This window comes from Amblyraja radiata, chromosome 24, assembly GCF_010909765.2.
Source record: "Amblyraja radiata isolate CabotCenter1 chromosome 24, sAmbRad1.1.pri, whole genome shotgun sequence".
NCBI classification, from domain to species: Eukaryota; Metazoa; Chordata; class Chondrichthyes; order Rajiformes; family Rajidae; genus Amblyraja; species Amblyraja radiata.
In genome coordinates this window covers 2868680-2883097 of record NC_045979.1, presented here as the reverse complement: position 1 = coordinate 2883097, position 14418 = coordinate 2868680, and the positions used below count along the sequence as shown (strand labels likewise).

Here is a 14418-nt window from a genome sequence, read left to right as displayed (position 1 = left end):
TACACTACATCCACTGGCTATCCCTTGTCCATTTCCCTAGTTATAAGATTAGTCAAGCATGATTTACCCTTCGTAAATCCATGCTGACACGGACCGATCCTGTTACTGCTATCCAAATGTGCCACTATTTCATCTTTTGTAATTGACTCCAGCATCTTCCCCACCGACTGGTCTATAATAGTAAGATTAAACGAGAACTTACCAGTTTGAAGTTTGATCTGTATTTTATGAGGAGTTACGATGAGGGATTACGTGAAGAGCCCGCTCAGCACGCATGCGCGACATACTTCAAAGCAGCGGTGTGGAATCACAGACAGACACAGTTATTGAAATAAACATAGTAAAGAAAAGGAGACCTTAGTTATCAGTTTGACCTCTATTATTGATGGTGGGAGCGGAGGGCACGTAATCCCTCATCGTAACTCCTCATAAAATACAGATCAAACTTCAAACTGGTAAGTTCTCGTTTAATCTTACTATTTTACTTCGGAGTCACGTGAATGACTACGTGAAGATTTTAAAGCTCTGTGATTTCAAACCGTGTAACAGTTCATACTTCACTCGCTGCCGAAGTCATTCGAGGGAGGAAGTATGTTATTGTAATCAACCATGAATCTGTTTGTAAAACAATAATGGTGTTATTAACAATAACAAGACCAAAATGCTCTCCCGGGCTTAAATTATATATTTTTTGCAGATTCTTTTTCTGCAAACGATACAGGTTCTGTCAGTGGTTTGTTATAAAAGTTTGGAACGTATACTCCCTAGACCACCCCGCTGTAGCCAGGATGTGGTCCATTGGCACGTCCATCCTCTTAGTCACTGATGTGGATGCTGTCCTGGTGGAGTAAGATTTATACACGTTAGTATGTACTCCAGCAACTCCCAGTACCTGCTTGAGCCACTTGAGATAGTTTGGCTCGAACCCGACCATAAGGTTTCTTGTGGCTGACCCATAAGGCTTTTTCTCTCCCTCGAGGATTACTTATTGTGTCGATGTAGTTCAATAAGTGGGTCATGACACATAACCGTGGTTCAGGTGGGTATGCCCGGAATTCCATGACTAGACCTGATGTTCCCGGTCTGCTCTGTTTGCCCAGTCCCTAATGGTAATGTAACATGGTGTAGTGGACCATATTGTCCAATCGTAGTGGATGGAGGAGACTGGACTCTTTGTGCTGAGACAAGGCCATCAGCATGTCCCTTCAGGGTGGGCTGTTCCAGGGTGAGGGACCTGGCTGGTGACCATCCCCTAAGGTACGTCAGGTCCATACTGACATCCCAGATTTGGGTGTACCTGGGTCTGGGGGATTAACCTCTCCTAAATTTGATCACCAGCGGGACGTACCCTATGGCCTGTGGTCCTGGTGCCCGAGTTAAGTAGGCTGACGGAGCACCTCTGGCTGAATCCTTCATTGTGGTGTAGACCTGCCAGAACTCCAGTACAGGTTTGTTGTAGTTGAATATGTAGTTCCTGTATTTAAATGGTAAATAGATTTTCAAATCTGCAATCCAGTAGTTTAATTTATCGTGGCATGTGCGTAGTACCTGACTGATGAGGCCGTAGTACCTGATGAGGTAGGAAAAAAGGGGAAAAACATAGATTAGATTCCCCCCTCACACTCCCTAATTCAGTGGGAATGAATTCATTGCCCCTGCCTCAAATTTGGTTTCTTGCGACATACATCGGTACGTGGAGAATTCAATTGAATACAGTGAAATCGATATCGGGTGTTCCATATTGCTTTGTAATTCCAGCAATACTTGGGTTTAATATGTCTGTTTACAGTATTTAGCTCACCTAGTAGGTAAGTTTGCTGATGATCGTATATTTTTGACGACCTGTAGTTTCCAATTGTTAAATAAATGTCACATGATATCGATTTATTCTGCCCAAGTGGTTTGTATATGTCACTACTGTGATATTGTTAATTATAAACGAACATGCAAAATGGTGCACTGCAGGATAATATGCTTTGCCAATAGAGCGTACTCAAAATTTCCAAACTAGGTTTTACGCCTAGTGTCTATAGTGATGACGACTCCAGATTAGTCCATATGCCACCATGTTTTGGGTGAGGGTAGTTTAAACATTAGCACCTAGCCTTAATGGAAGGTTCAAGTTAAGAAGCTGGAACAGCTGCTACTAACTCCCAATACTCTTGCCACTGTTGAATGGTAGGTAGATACCATTAATTGTTACATGTTGTGTCATACTGACTCTCCTATGCCAAGTTAAAGGTAAGCGGGTAGAGTGTTGAATACCAAATAGCCAACAGTAGAGGATTTATATTTCAAGGTACTGGTTGATGCGTGGAGTGGACGGAGCAAGCCCCTCCCCATCTCCCTGTTCCAAATCAATTGATATATAGTCCCTTGATAAGGGACGAGTCAAAATAGAACTAACAACAACAGATACTCCGCTTGATCTTAGTTAAGGCTGAGAGCGATGGTTTCAATCGTAGATATATCTGGATTGCATGACAAGCTCGGCTAAAAGAATAATAGCTAAAGCTGTGATAGCTATACCCATGGATTAGTCGTCGTTAATACAATTGGAACATGCCATGACGATAGTTCCTTAATATAGCCAGGACTGGTTAGAATATCTGGAACCAGTTTGGCTGTAATAGCCATAGTCGATAATTAATACTGCCAAGTTATCTCCAAGTTGTTTGAATGGGTACTGAATAGTATGCATCTTTTAAGTTGATGTCTACCATTAAGTATGCTTGGAATGAAAGGTTGGCAGTTTCAATATTCCAAGCGTGGCCTGGCGATACTCAAGTGGCAAGTCAATGACGGTGCGACATATACCATGTTGGGATTTTTAGAGCCAAAGGTTCATACTGGGTTTATTATGATCATCATCATAATATGACCATCATCAAGTTCGCTGACGACACCACCATTGTGGGGCGTATCACTGATGGGGATGAGTCAGAGTACAGAAGAGAGATCGAGCAACTGTCCATATGGTGCCAGCGCAATAACCTGGCCCTGAACACCAGCAAAACCAAGGAACTGATTGTGGACTTTGGAAGGAGTAGGAGGGGGACCCACAGCCCCATTTATATCAACGGGTCGATGGTTGAAAGGGTCAAGAACTTCAAATTCCTGGGGGTGCACATCTCTGAAGATCTTTCCTGGTCCGAGAACACTAACGCAATTATCAAAAAAGCTCATCAGCGCCTCTACTTCCTGAGAAGATTACGGAGAGTCGGATTGTCAAGGAAGACTCTCTCTAACTTCTACAGGTGCACAGTCGAGAGCATGCTGACCGGTTGCATCGTGGCTTGGTTCGGAAATTTGAGCGCCCTGGAGAGGAAAAGACTACAAAAAGTAGTAAACACTGCCCAGTCCATCATCGGCTCTGACCTTCCTTCCATCGAGGGGATTTATCGCAGTCGCTGCCTCAAAAAGGCTGGCAGTATCATCAAAGACCCACACCATCCTGGCCACACACTCATCTCCCTGCTACCTTCAGGTAGAAGGTACAGGAGCCTGAAGACTGTAACAACCAGGTTCAGGAATAGCTACTTCCCCTCAGCCATCAGGCTATTAAACCTGGCTCGGACAAAACTCTGATTATTAGCAACCACTTTCTGTTATTTGCACTACCAGTTTATTTATTCATGTGTGTATATATTTATATCATGGTATATGGACACATTTATCTGTTTTGTAGTAAATGCCTACTATTTTCTGTGTGCTTAAGCAAAGCAAGAATTTCATTGTCCTATACAGGGACACATGACAATAAACTCACTTGAACTTGAACTTGAACTTATGACCCCTTGATATCAATGATGGCGACATTACCATCTTGGTTAGTTGGTACCAAAGGTTCATATAGGCTTCTATATGACCCCTGTATAATTATTACCCCCAGTTGCTAGTCCCTCATGTTCTTATTAGTGGGAGGGTAGACCCCTAGGGTGCATGCTGTACTGGTATTGTATGGTCCCTGGGAAGGGACATATCAGATATAAACTGATAAGGCAGTTACTATTAATCTTAGCCAAAAGGCCGAGCAGGATGGGATCTAATTTAATTTTATCCTTGAATGATTTGTTAGTACAAACCCTTCATCTTTTGTGTGATGGGAGGAACCATACTTATCTTATTTCACTGTTGTTCCGTGGTGTGTTCATCTCTTCGGTTTCCGGTTCCTTGTCCGTAGGGATGGTGTTGTTGGGGGTGGCACATTTTTCAGGGGGCCCACTCTGGACCCTGGCCTGAAAAAACAGGGCATGCGGGCCCCGAGCTTACACCAGTACTATTAGGTGGACGCCTACTGGTGGACGCGTAGAGGCACTGCTGCTGGTTTCGTGTGGTGCTCATTCCAGACCCTGCCCTCTAGATGCCGAATTTTGGATACTTCTCCAGTTTTTTAGGCTTAGTTTGATAACTTAGCCAGCTAGCAGGGTCTGTGGTTGAGAGGTCGGCATTCTCACAGTCCTGTAATTTTTTAAGTTGAGGGCAGGTTTTATAACTTCCTAAGAAGTTGCGGAGCACTGCAAGCAGTAGGGTCAGGTGTTTTGCCATACTACCCTGTCCCTCTGAAATGAGCATGCGAAATGATAGCCGACGTCAGGGATATCAAACGCATTTTAAGATATTTGGGTTTTAAAGCTATGCTCAATGTACCCCCCAATAACGGTGGGCACTTTGAGTAAATGCAATTTAGGGGCGGCGTAATGAATCCAACACCTCATGACTACCTGTCTTGGAGAGGTTTTTTGAAAAGAACAGATAGTAAGCTGGCCATCAGTTGAGACTGAAAAGCCATCTCGCTAGTGGTGGAGCCACATAGCGGCCACACCCAGCAGCTCTTCCTGATCCTGTACCTCAAGCATACTCCCGATAAACTTCAGCCAGTGACCCCTCTTCTTGACCAGCCCAGCTCTGGTTCCCATCAATCCCTCGACAAGGGAGATGGCCAGTGCTGTTAGGCACTGGAGTGGGAGTGTTAGCTCCCTTGGCGGACTTGCCCCTGCTCCTGAGGCAAGTCTCGCTGGAGTTTTTAGCTCCATGACCTTCCTCTGGCTTGGAGTAACAGACACTCTTGTTTCTTGTTTGAAGTGCTGATCCCATCTTCCGTGTCTGTCTCCAGCCTGAGGTTGGTCCTGACCTTGCTGTTAGAGGCTGTCTGCCGTTTTCGGGCGGCATTTCAGCGGTTCTCGGGCGGCGAGTCTCCTTGTCGGGAGTCTGCAGGGGTGCCGGCCGGTTTTTGAATTTCCCTCCAGTCCGCTGCTGTTGGTCAGACAGCTGTTTTAGCGGACTGGGCATCAGCGCAGCGCCCGTGTCTGTGGACCGCAGTGTGTGCGGTCCCGTTGCCGCCTCTCCCCCCTCCACTGTCGGCTCCTTCCCTGGAGTCGAACGGGGGCCGCTTCCCTCTGCTGCTTTGCTCCCCCTGGAACAAAAACAAATGCAAAGTCGCTAGTTTAAACTGAAGGTAAGTACTTACCTAACGTTCCTTTCCTTCAGGCTCGTAGCGGGAGCGCCTGACTCCCGCTGCGTCGCTGTTGCCTGCGTGAACGCAATGGCGCGCATGCGTGCTGAGCGGGCTCTTCACGTAGTAACTCACGTGACTCCGAAGTAAAATTCCCTGTTTTCTCTCTCCCTTCTTTCTTAAAAAGTGGGATACATTAGCTACCCTCCAATCCACAGGAACTGATCCTGAATCTATAGAACATTGGAAAATGATCACCAATGCATCCACAACCTCTAGAGACACCTCCTTAAGTACCCTGGGATGCAGACCATCAGGCCCTGGGGATTTATCAGCCTTCGGTCCCATCAGTCTACCCAACACCATTTCTTGCCTAATGTGAATTTCCTTCAGTTCCTCCGTCACCCCAGATTCTCTGGCCACTATTACATCTGGGAGATTGTTTGTATCCTCCTTAGTGAAGACAGATCCAAAGTACCTGTTCAACTCATCTGCCATTTCTTTGGTCCCCATAATAAATTCACCTGTCTCTGTCTTCTAGGGACTCACATTTGTCTTAACTAATGTTTTCCTCTTCACATACCTAAAGAAGCTTTTACTATCCTCTTTTATATTCTTGGCTAGCTTACCTTCGTACCTCATCTTTTCTCCCCGTATTGCCTTTTTAGTTATCTTCTGTTGCTCTTTAAAAGTTTCCAATTCTCTGGCTTCCCGCTCACCTTTGCTATGTTGTACTTCTTCTCTTTTATTTTTATACTGACCCTGACTTCCCTTGTCAGCCACGGTCACCGCTTACTCCCCTTAGAATCTTTCTTCCACTTTGGAAAGAACTGATCATGCACCTTCTGTATTATTCCCAGAAATTTCTGCCATTGTTGTTCCACTGTCATTCCTGCTAGGGAATGCCTCCTCCCTGAACTCAGTCCAGGGACCCCAACAGTCCTTTCAGGTGAGGCAGAGTTTCATTTGCACCTCCTCCAATTTCATCTACTTCATCCATTGTTCCTGCCAGGTGTGGACTCTTATACATTGGCGAGACCAAACATCGACTGGGCGATCATTTCGTTGAACACCTTCGCTCATTCCGCCTTTGCTTGTGCGATCTCCTGGTTGCCAAACACGTTAGCTCCCCTTACCATTCCCATACTGACTGGGCCTCCTCCATTGTCAGAAGGAGGAAAATTGCTAATTGGAGGAACAGCACCTCATGTTTCACTTGGACAGCTTACACCCCAGCAGTATGAATATGTCTGAAAAGGGACTTGACCCAAAACATCACCAATTCCTTTAAGGGCCTGTCCCCGGATGCGAGTTCACCCAAGAGCTCTCCCGAGTTTAATAAAAATCAAACTCCTGGTACTTCATCACGAGTATTTTTTTACTCTTGGACATTTTTCACACCATTGAAAAAACTTCACGAGTTTCCACGTTTCCAGGGTGCCTGCCGTTAGCATTACGAGCCACAACGAGACATCCACGAGCTCCGACGTACCCGCTACGTACATTCTACGTACTTACCACGAGTTTGATTTTTTTTTAAACTCGGGAGAGCTCTTGGGTAAACTCGCATTGTGTGACAGGGCCTTTACTCCAGAGATGCTGCCAGACCCGCTGAGTTACTCCAACGGTTTGTGCCTATCTTTGGTATGAATATTGATTTCTATAACATCAAGTAACCCTTGCATCGCCTCTCTTTCTGTCCCTTCCCCACCCTAGTCTCGTACTAGTTTCACTGTCATCTGGTTGAGTTTCATTGTTGGCATTTCATTACCACCGTCCACAGCCAACAATGGACCCTTTCTTTGATCATTGTTGCTTTTTTATATATCTTTCAATCATTTGTTCTATATCTCTCGATATCACCATCAATATCTCTCATTTCCTTTCCCCTGATTCCTAATCTGAAGAAGGGTCTCGACCCGAAATGTCACATATTCCTTTTCTCCAGAGATGCTGCCTAGCCGTTGAGTTACTCCATCTTATTGTGTCTATCTTCAATTTATTTTAAAGATGTAATGAACCTCTATGACTCAGGAATGTTAGAAGAACATGGATTTAGCAGGACCAGGCCACCATGGTCAGTGGCAACTCTCTTCATACAGAGGAATTGCAGAGCAAGACCCCACAGCTCAGGAATGTTCACTGCATCCACTAGCTAATTCAGGGTATCACCATCATTAATGGTCAGTAGTCCCTCAGAATTGGGAACATTAATTCCTGAGAAGTTTAAGACACCAGTCTAGACAGTGAATTTGAATAAGGTCTGACGGCTGAACTCTGAGCAAAATTGCTTCATCCATGCAAGTAGATGAGCAAAGCCAAGCATCACATTCCAGAGAATCACTCGCTGTTGAGAAACAACCTTTTAATAATAGCCTTGTGATTGTTGTCTGGAATGTGTTGCTTCATTGCTGATTCTATTAGCTGTTGCAATGTATTTCCAACTGATCACTCTCTCTCTCAGTAAAACTATTGCGCAAAGTACCTTTGCAATGTCAACACAGGGCATTGTGGGGGCACCACGTTCAGCTTCTCCCTACCACCCAAACATATTTTGGCCATTCCTTCAAGATAGTTGGGTCAAAGTCCGTGGCCTCTCTAACTAACGGGGCTGTAGATGTACAGTCAAGTGTCAACTGAACGGAGCATTTAACAAGTAGCCATTAAAATAAAGAATGTAAGGTTAACATTAAGGCAAACCAAGCACTGGATGTCATTACTGAAATGTGATAATTAATAAGCAGAGGAGTTAGTGAATACTCTTTATAGAAGCATTAGGAAAGTGTGTAGAAAAGGTTTGTAACAAAGCTGAGAGGCAAAAGCGATTGAAAAACCTCTTAGGTTCTTGTACTTTACTCTGGGCAGAGGAAGGGCAGAGAGATGAGATAACTGAGCTTTCTATCAGAATGCAAGGGCAACAACGGGTAGGTGTGGAATTGAGAAGGGAAGCGGCAAGAGACAAGGCGAATGGGTGGGAGTGGGAGAGGAGAAAGAGAAAGACAAGGAGCAGTTGTGTCAGGTGGTACATTCCTCCTTTAACACTTTAACTCCCATTCCCACACTAACCTTTCTGTCCTGGGCCTTCTTCACTGTCAGAGTGAGACCCAACGCAAATCGGAGGAACAGCACCACATATTTTGCTTGGGTAGCTTACAACCCAGCAGCATGGATATTGACATATCTAACTTCGTAACCCTTGCTTTCCCTCTCTCTACATCTCTCCCCCATCCAAGTTCTCCAAGCAGTCTGACTGTCCTCCTGATTAAATTTTATCTTTGTATGCCTCATTGCCACCTTCCCCCGGCTAAGAATGATCTATTTTACATTTTCCTTGAGCTTCGTCCCCTTTGATCTCTCATTTTCACACCATACCGTTCCATATCTCTGTGTCTCCCTCTTCCCTGACTCAGTCTGAAGAAGCGTCTCGACCTGAAATGTCACCCATTCCTTCTCTCCAGACATGCTGCCTGTTCCGTTGAGTTATTCCAGCATTTTATGTCTATCTTCGATGTAAACCAGCATCTGCAGTTCCTTCCTACACATTCTTCCTTGGTTTCCATCACCTTATTATCTCTAGTTTCAGGCTCAGGCCACCGTAATTGCGCTGTGGTTAAAGTCAGTGATGATTAGGTATCAAACTCCCGATCTATATACTTTGGCATGACCAATTACATGACATCCGAGTCTCTGCCAAGAAAATTCATCCTGGAAGACCACCACCCAATGGACACAAAATGCTGGAGTAACTCAACGGGTCAGGCAGCCTCTCTGGAAACATGGATAGGTAACGTTTCACAAAGTACTGGAGTAACTCAGCAAGTCAGGCAGCATCAATGGAGAACATGGATAGGTAGCGTTTTACAAAGTGCTGGAGTAACTCAGCAGGTCAAACGGCAGGTACACAAAAATGCTGGAGAAACTCAGCGGGTGCAGCAGCATCTATGGAGCGCAGGTGAAACGGCATCTCTGGAGACATGGATAGATGACGTTTTGGATCGGGACCCTTCTTCAGACGTCCAGTGGCGGGGGACTCGGGCGTGAAAGGGAGGCCAGTTACTTGCACAAGAATCGCCTTGTGTTACTCTGAAGCCGCTTGGCTTTGCCATGTTAATCATGCTACACAAAATGTAGGTGGTTGTTCTTATTGTTGCCTGCGACAACAATGTGATTGATGCAGAAGGCAACTCCACCAAGAGTAAACTGGGCCGGTTTCACTTCACCAGCCAGTGGCAGTAGCAGGCCAGACTCCCGGTGAGAATGGCAACAGGAGTTGAAATGTGTGCCGGCTGAAATTGCCTGCTGTGTGTATGTCTGTGTCACATGGCGCTGGATGTCGAGGGCCTTGGTTCTAATCAGTCACAATAAACTCCTTTGTTCTGCAGCCACATGACTTCACACATCAATAAGACTGGTCCAAGATTGAATTTTCCTTTGAACGGTTCTGAATTGATATTGAAGAGCATTTAATAATGTGTTATTTGAGTTGAGGCGGGTTACAGGACAAGTTGTGTTTTCTCTCTCCCTCGCTGCTTTGTCAAGAGGCCCTGCTGTTCTCGCTGAGGGTTATCGTTCACTTTCAATCCTCTGACCCAGATAAAAGATTGTTTGCCACATGCTCCGTTTTATTATCTGCCAGAGAAAATCGGTCCACTTCGACAAAAGGTGCTATTTATTACAAATACAATTGGACCAAACACACTCAAGCGAGGAGGCGGAAAGGTTCCTCACCCACTATTCTCTTCACCCTAAATCCTAGAATGAAAGTCCATCTTGTGATGATTTAATCTCGCTGATGGAGGTGCAACTGTCTGGAAGCAGTTTCTGACCCATTGCCTGTGCAGTATGGTTTGCATAAGATTAACAGATAGACAGCGATATAGAGAGGTCTTTCATTCATTTGTTCTATATTATATCGCCATCTATATCTCTAATTTCCCTTTCCCCTGACTCAGTCTGAAGAAGGGTCTCGACCTGAAACATCGCCCGTTCCTTCTTTCAAGAGATGCTGCCTGTCCCGCTGAGTTACTCCAGCACTTTGTGCCTATCTTAAATGTTTTCAGTTGTGATTAAGGCTGCATCTGTGAATATAAATAAAAAATATTAAATTAATAATTCCAGTCATAAAAACAGGAACAACTTCCATACCTGGAGTCTTTTGACAGTTGGTGTGACATAGAGTCACAGTGATACTATGTGGAACCAGGCCCTTTGGACCAACTTGCCCACACCGGCCAACAATGTCCCAGCTACACTAGTCCCACTTGCCTGCGCTTGGTCCCAAACCTGTCCTATCCATGTACCTGTCTAACTGATTTTTAAACGATGGGCTAGTCCCAGCCTCAACTACCTCCCATGGCAGCTTGTTCCATACATCCGCCATCCTGTGTGTGAAAAAGTTACCCCTCGGATTCTTTTCCCCTTCACCTTGAACCTATGTCCTCTGGTCCTCGATTCCCCTACTCTGGGCAAGAGACCCTGTGCATCTACCCGATCTATTCCTCTCATGATTTTGTACACCTCTATAAGATCACCCCTCATCCTCCTGCGCTCCATGGAATAGAGACACAGCCTACTCAACCTCTACACACAATCCCCCAGAATGAAGAAGCGAAAACAGGTGTTTAGAAATTTTTGAAAAGTAATTAAAAAGAAATAACTGAAATATCACATTTACATAAGTATTCAGATCCTTTGCTATGACACTCAAAATTGAGCTTAGATTCATCCTGTTTCCATTGATTATCCTTGAGATGTTTCTACAACTTGATTGGAGTCCACCAGTGGTAAATTTAATTAATTGGGCATGATTTGGAAAGGCACACACATGGTCCCACAGTTGACGGTGCATGTCAGAGCAAAACCCAAGCCATGAGGATGACGGAATTGTCCGTAGACCTCCGAGACAGGATTGTGTCGAGACACAGATCTGGGGAAGGGTATAAAACAATTTCTGCAGCATTGCAGGTCCCGAAGAGCACAGTGGCCTCCGTCATTCTTAAATGGAAGAACTTTGGAACCACCAGGACTCCTCATAGAGCTGGCTGCCCAGTCAAACTGAGCAATTGAGGGAGAAGGGCCTTGGTCAGGGAGGTGCCCAAGAACACGATGGTCACTTTGACAGAGCTCCAGAGTTCCTCTGTGGAGATGGGAGATACTTCCAGAAGGACAACTAAATCTGCAGCACTCCACCAATCAGGCCTTTATAGTAGAGTGGCCAGACGGAAGCCACTCCTCAGTAAAAGGCACATGACAGCCAAAAGGCATTTAAAGGACTCTCAGACCATGAGAAACAAGATTCTCTGGTCTGATGAAACCAAGATTGAGCTCTTTGACCTGAAGGAAACCAGGCACCGCTCATCACCTGGCCAATACCATACCTACGGTGAAGCATGTTGGTACCAGCATCATACTGTGGGGATGTTTTTCAGAGGCAGGAACTGGGAGACTAGTCAGGATCTAGAGGGAAAGATGAATGGAGCAAATTACAGAGAGATCCCTGATGAAAACCTGCTCCAGAACGTTCTGGACCTCAGACTTCACCTTCCAACAGGACAATGACCCTAAGCACACAGCCAAGACAATGCAGGAGTGGCTTTGTGACAAGTCTGTGAAAACTTGAGGCTATAATCGCTGCCAAAGGTGCCTCAACAAAGTTCTGCGTAAAGGGTCTGAATACTTATGTAAATGGGATATTTCAGTTATTTCTTTTTAATTACTTTGCAAAAATTTCTAAACAGCTCTTTTTGCTTTTTTATTATGGGGTATTGTGTGTAAATTGATGATTTAAAAAATGGATTTAATCCATTTTAGAATAAGGCACTAATGTAACAAAATGTGGAAAAAGTGAAGGGGTGTGAATACTTTCTGAATGCACTGTATAGTATTCCCTACATCCACGTGGAATATACTTTCTAGAAATGTCTTGCATTGTTTTGACGAACTGATCATAGATTGGTGAGATTGGCTCGAGATCAGATAGGGCTCCATCCAGATTTCTGGCAAACTGCTCCCAATCAGCTTGTTGAAAGTTGAAACGCCATCTTAGAGGAACACTCTGAAGTACCACAACAGCAGTAATGCCAATGATGATTGGTCTGTGTTGTGCGAGTGGTATTGGCTCTAAGACTAGTTTTTTGCTTTGACATGTTATTCGGTCACTTGTAAAGACCAGTTCCGGACAAGCTAGATGCAGGAAAAATGTTCCCAATGTTGGGCGAGTCCAGAACCAGGGGCCACTCTTAGAATAAAGGGGAGGTCATTTAAGACTGAGGTGAGAAAAAACTTTTTCACCCTGAGAGTTGTGAATTTGTGGAATTCCCTGCCACAGAGGGCAGTGGAGGCCAAGTCACTGGATGGATTTAAGAGAGAGTTAGATAGAGCTCTAGGGGCTAGTGGAGTCAAGGGATATGGGGAGAAGGCAGGCATGGGTTATTGATAGGGAAAGATCAGCCATGATCACAATGAATGGCGGTGCTGGCTCGAAGGGCCGAATGGCCTCCTCCTGCACCTATTTTCTATGTTTCTATGTTTCTATGTCTGGATATTGTGGAAGAAGGAACTGCAGATCCAGGTCTGGATTATAACTTTTATTCCATCGGCAACTATTGAATGTAGGAGGAAGTTTGGCATCATGAATTAGTCAAGATGATGTGCTTCTGCCTAACCCACGACAAGATTACCATCCTCATTGGTTTCTTTATAGCCCAGTGAGGTGCTGTGGCTGTTGAAATCCCCAATAACAACATTCAAGTGTAGGTAACTCAAGGTTACTGTATCTAAAGCAGCACTAATATCACTCTAATTTATTAGGGAATAAAAAACATATTGACAACTAAAGAGTTAAGGCACATCATAAATCTAAAAGTAACACATTATATCAAGGCAAAAAGGCAACAATGCACAAAAAAAGAAAGGTAAAAAAATTGCAAAGAATATTAAAATCAATATCAAGTGATAACAAATATAATGGGGAAGACAGGGAGTGAGCATTTTAAAGTATAATTTACAGTAAAAACAATTAAATTGTGGATTTTTGTGTAGACTTTGGAGGACGGCATTCCAGTCAAACCAACAAAACTAATATTAAAATAGGAATGGGTGACGTTTCGGGTCGAGACCCTTGTTCAGATGTCTGAAGGAGTGTCTCGACCCGAAACGTCACCCATTCCTTCTCTCCAGAGATGCTGCCTGTCCTGCTGAGTTACTCAAACTTTTTGTGTCTATCATCGATTTGAACCAGCATCTGCAGTTCCTTCATACTCCATATTAAATTAGGGAGAGGACCATTAATAATATTTTTAATGATATAACAGAAATAGGTGACATTGCACAATGACATATACAAGACCAGATGTTTGCTGAGGAAGTTGATTGCGGATGTGCAGTACTTAATTTTCCAAAGTTCTCCAAATTCAAGAACTGTTCCTTTTTCTTATAATATAATATTCCAGTTAATTTAAGGTCTATTGCTAGGAAATGATCAAAGTCTAAAATTAAGGATAGAGCAACTAGCTGCACAGTGTGTAGAGCCACCATGGATTGGTAGAGCCTATCCCGTGCCTTGCCAACCTGACAAAATAAATTCTGAAGAAGGGTTTTGGCCCAAAACGCTGCCTATTTCCTTCGCTCCATAGATGCTGTTGCACCCACCGAGTTTCTCCAGCACTTTTGTCTACTTTCTATTTTCCAGCATCTGCAGTTCCTTCTTAAACAAAATAATTTGAACAGATGGTTCAATGTGTTATTGATGTTAATTGTAAGGACCTTAAGAAGGCATTTGATAAAATCCTTCATAAGAGACTATTAGTTGCTGGAGTTAGATGTGGCCCTTGTGGCTAAAGGTATCAGGGGGTATGGAGAGTAGGCAGGTACGGGATACTGAGTTGGATGATCAGCCATGATCATATTGAATGGTGGTGCAGGCTCGAGAGGCCGAATGGCCTACTCCTGCACCTATTTTCTAT

General features: G+C 44.3%; 1 pseudogene; it reads right to left on the bottom strand.

Moving 5' to 3' along the window:
* Window positions 1-2284: 2284 nt before the first annotated feature.
* Window positions 2285-2451, bottom strand: LOC116987115 (annotated as a pseudogene).
* Between the last annotated feature and the right edge of the window lie 11967 nt (window positions 2452-14418).